The following is a 5112-nucleotide window of genomic DNA, read 5'->3' on the forward strand; positions in this document are numbered from 1 at the left end:
TAACATAAATTCTCAAGACAGAAGCTGATACTCCAATTGGTTGATCGCCAACGTTTTCATCGTTATTTCATCTGAATCATCAATTAAGAGTTGGTTTGGTTACATAAAATCAAACTATTTCATCTCACCTTATATAATTATTATAATTTTTTTTAAAATTCATACACAAAATATAATAAATAATTTAATTTTTTCAAATTTTAAAATAAAAATAATATTAAATAATAATATTATAATAATTTTCTATTTAATTTTTAATAAAATATATCATCTTTTTTCAACTGCGTAACCAAACGTGGATTAATTCTTTCGGAGGCTGAATAATAAAGCTAGTTACCGTGGTTTTAATTTGAATTTTAAACAAAATCCAAAAAATAGCCGTTTTAATCTTCCGGTAATGAAAGAACACGAGAAGATACAGACGTCCCCCTTTCCCCTCCCACGTTCAAGCATGCTATATATATATATATACACACACACACATATACATATACACACGCTCACGCCTGTATATTTACTATTCCAGGATTCCTCACACAAACAGGTAGCCATTCGAGAGAGTGGTGGTTTATTGTGGCTCATGCTTCAATGGAGAGAACTCAGAGAAGGGTGGTTTTCGCGGCGATCAAGACGCATCCGATGACCCGAACAGTAAACATTGTAGTAATCTATTGCTGGTCCGATTCGTATTCTTCGCCGAAGGGATTTTCATTGATTCGGCTAAGAGATTCACAATTGGACCTGATCCCAAATGTGGCCCTGCTCTCTTTTCGATCGTTGCTCGAGTGAGAAGACAAAAGGTCCTAACTCTCTCATGTAAAATCTTTTGAATACCAAATCTTTTGTAATTTCGTTTATTTTTATCATTGATTTTTGAGTTCATTCTTTTATTTATTTATTATATATTTAGTCTTTTAGCTTTGGGCCCAGGAAAGACGGCAACTGTAATGGCTGTGAAGGAGATCTTAAGGCCGGCCTCTGGCACTTTTTTCGCTACATTATTCTTGGTGGATGAGATTTATTGATGCTCAGGGTGATTATCAAAGGCATGTCCCGTATCTTCTAGTTGCTAGTAGCCTTTTACCTATGAATCGTTTGAATTGAAATCATTTTTTTTTTCTTTTTTTAAATCAATCAATCTATCAATTTTAAGGCTTGTCGTGGAGCATGTTGGCGCTCGAATTTGATAGGGTGGGGACTGTTGTTACTTCAGTTTAGAACCATGCCATGGAGGGCTCTGGAATCGGGGTGTTACTCTACTCATGCTTGTTATCTAAATTTCTTGATGAATTTAATCGCTCTCTCTTTTGCCTGTCGTTCTTGTAACACCTTATAAACTATCTTGGACTATGTTGCCCAGCCAGGTGAACTTCCTATTTCTGTCTAATTACCTTTTGGTCGTTTGCTCTTCCTTTTGTTTTTAGTGACATAGGTAGAATTGTCTAGTAATGCCTTCATTTTCTCTGTCTATTCAATGTTCTGGTTTCCGTAAAATGACTTCTGATATGTTCTTCGTGTGCTGTTTCCATGGAGTGGTGAAGAGCTATGTTTAGAAAGGAACATTGATATAACCGAACGTATACATGGGTTGGAATAGGTTTTAACTACCACATTCCAAATTCCATATACATACCTATAGATTTCCCTGTTCCAGAGAAATTTTTGTTCTTTATATATGTATGTATGTAAAGTCAGTTATGGATTTGGTTTTCTGTCATGCAAGCTGGAAATAGGTATCTTGGTTGTAAAACTCAGTATAAATTGCATAAAATCTGATGGACTGGGTCTCCATAAGTCGCCTAGGCCCTACACTAAAAGATCAATTGTGTAAAAAAAAAAAAAATTGATTAGACAACTTACAAAAAAAATAAAAAATAAAAAAGGGCAGGGCAGGTGCGGCTATGTGTTGCAAATTACTGAAATCTTAGTTGAGATAAGAAAAATTATGGAAAATATAAATGAATACTGGTTTCACATGGTTGTACTTTCAAAGCTATTGTTTAGAAGTTTTGCCTAAGTTGGACTTGGAGTAAGTAGTCTTAAAAAAATAAAGATGCGTATTCGAATTTATGGCTATAGGAAGTAAGAGTTTGAGATTCATAAACATTTCTGGTATCAAGTGGGAATCCTGGAGGTAGACTGTAATTTACAGAATCTATAGGGAACCCTGGAGGCAGAGTATTAGTTTACGGAAGTTATGGTTATCATTAATATGTATTCACATTTTCTACTTCTGCAACTTTCTTGCATCCTTAATAACTACATGAATTTGCATTTTTGATGTTAGGGAAGCCTTCTTTTACAAAGAAACACGTAGATCTTTTGTTCCCCCTAGATTTTGCCGAAGACTTTCCAGTTGCAATGCAGGTATCAAAGTCGCTACTTTTTGGTACTTGTTGTTTCAGTAAACTGCTGCAAAATTGATAGTCATGAATTTTTTAATTCACAGATATCCCACAAATACAGTTTGATCTACGTGATCACCGAGCTTGGGCTATTATTTGTTTATGACTTGGAGACCGCTACTGCAGTTTATAGAAATAGAATCTGTCCAGATCCAATATTTTTGACAGCAGCTTCACCAGTGGGAGGTTTTTTATGCAATCAATAGGCATGGACAGTTGTTATTGCCTACTGTAAATGATCAAACAATTGTACCATTTGTCGTGGCCAGGTATACTCACAAGCATGCATTTTTGTTGGTTTTATCATGGAAGAATAATTATTTTGTTTACAAATGGGGTCTATTTACATTTACAGTTCAACAATTTGGAGCTTGCTGTCAATCTTGCCAAAAGAGATAATCTTCCTGGAGCCAAGAAGCTTGTAAGCTGATTCTTTTTCCACCTTATAGTACCCATTCTGCTAGTTTGAAAATTTTCAGCAGATAAAAATTAAAATTTAACGCAGTTATGCAACCATGTTGCAGTTTGTGATTTGATAATGCTTGAAAGATTGGTTTTTTTAATGATCAAGGCACTCTCTTTATACATGTTTCTCCTAAAAAGTCTCCTTCACTGCAAAGTATTGAACAGTTTCAAGTACTTTTATAGATTTCCTAAGCATACCAGTGCTGCCTAGCCTTTAATAAGAGCAGAGATAGATGTGATTTATTAATGATGTTTACTGTTGACCCTCTTTTTGTTACGATTAACAAGTGTAGTATGATTACATCCCAAGAATAAAAAAGTTGATGTTTTGGGCTGTGGTTCCTGAGGTTAGCGAACCTCTGTTCTTGGGAATATAGTGTATCCCTGTCTCATATTCACTGTGGATGTGGGAATATGGACGTGTATTATTGCCATTGTGTTTTAGAACCTGGGGTCTCACAATGATAGAATAAATGATGTTTGTGTTGCATATATTGAATGGTAACATGTTTTTTAATTACATGTTTTTATTCTTTAACTGCTTGTATGTTATGCTTAGAGTTTAAATTATTTATTGCTCTGTGCCTTCTTATAATACTGAAAATCCGGGGATGCTCTGTTTTGGGTCTCAGGTTGTCCAACGTTTCCAAGAACTATTTTCCCAAACAAAGTACAAAGAAGCTGCAGAACTTGCCGCCGAGTCCCCCCAAGGAATCCTCCGAACACCAGACACAGTTGCCAAATTCCAGGTTTTACATGTTGATTCTCCAATCAAACACATCTTACCTTTCAAATTTTTTTTTTCCAATCAAACACATTTCGTTGGCTGCTAATATTTCATAGCTTCCATGTTCTTCATCCATGTCAAATTGTCTCCATTTGATTTCTCGCCATTCAGGATCTCTGTAAGCACTGGTTGTATTGGGCTTATCTCTCCTCACTGTCTCTGTTGTCCAGTTTGACATTCATTGTGTATCTGGATCTTTCTTTTGCTGGAATTGAATGTTGCTACATAAGATTGTTACTGTTAAAAAACAAAAAGGATTGCTCCTCTTTCTTGAGGGCGTTTAGTCATGCATTTTTTGGTAGTTACTGAGATGAAATTAGACACTTTTTGTATGTTACTTGTTTGCAAACGGAGGGGATTTGATAAAATTTTGATATATTCAATACAGGTGAAGATATCTTTTTCTTTTAATCATTGTTGCTATTGTGATTGATTGCATTACCGTTATTATTATATTATTTATCATTTATTTTTGTATACTTATTTCATGGTCTGATCATTTCATTGTTTCTTTATTCCTTTAGGTTGGGTATAGTCCAGATTAATTATTCCGTCTACAGACAATCCTTTGTTCCGATCCTCAAGTATTGGACTATATCTCTCTGTGTTTATTGATCTATTTTGTTTAATTTTTTTTATTGATCTATTTTGTGTTCTTTGAGGTATTATCTTTGCAATCCATACTATGAGAACTTTTTAACAGTCAATAACTGCTAAAAGTAATATGATAGCAGAAAATTTCTCATATTATTTTTATTACAAGTTTTTTCCCTCCTCCTCCTCCACGCCTTCACTCATTCTTTCCTCCTCTCCTCTACCTCTCTTCATCCCTCTACTCTCTGCCTCCTCTCCTCCACTCTTCCCACTCTTCTCCTATCTTCCTCCTATCCTCCACTCTTCATCCTCTCTTCATTTTCTCATCTTCTCCACTCTTCATCTCCTCCATCTCTCTTCCTCCCTCCTCCACTCTTCCTCCACGCCTCCACTCTTCCTATTCTCTTCTTCTCTTCCTTATTTCATCCACTCTTCCTCATCTATTCCTTTCCTCATCTTCTCCTCTCTTTCTCTCCTCCACTCTTCCTCTACGCCTCCACTCTTCCTCATCTTCTCATCTCTCTCTCCTCCACTCTTCCTCCCTTCCTCCTCTCTCCATCTCTCCACTCTTCCACATCTCTCTCTCTCCTCCACTCTTCGTCTTCTTTTCCTTTCGTCCTCTCCTCTTCATTCTCTCCTCCACCTCTTTTCCTTCCTTTACTCTTCCTCTCCTCCTCTCATAGAGATACCATTTGTATGTTATATTTTTAAATATTATATTATTTTTGTTTGGATGTAATTAGACTTTTAGTATTTCTTTTTCAATCCTTATGGGTTTTAAATTTTAATTTTCAAACCTTGAGATTTGTTGATGGGGCTTTAGGCATGTACAACTTTGATTGGACAGACTTAATGGCTAGC

The 5112-nt window shown here is 35.7% G+C and overlaps 1 long non-coding RNA gene across 1 annotated transcript; it reads left to right on the forward strand.

Annotated features, from left to right (window-relative positions):
* The first annotated feature begins 2292 nt into the window (after nt 1-2292).
* On the forward strand, nt 2293-3615 carry LOC118344723. The gene is made up of 4 exons (XR_004798476.1): nt 2293-2367; nt 2450-2674; nt 2761-2826; nt 3503-3615. It is a non-coding gene; the product is annotated as an uncharacterized LOC118344723 (long non-coding RNA).
* The last annotated feature ends 1497 nt before the right edge of the window (nt 3616-5112 follow it).

Source organism: Juglans regia, chromosome 15 (genome assembly GCF_001411555.2).
Source record: "Juglans regia cultivar Chandler chromosome 15, Walnut 2.0, whole genome shotgun sequence".
NCBI classification, from domain to species: domain Eukaryota; kingdom Viridiplantae; phylum Streptophyta; class Magnoliopsida; order Fagales; family Juglandaceae; genus Juglans; species Juglans regia.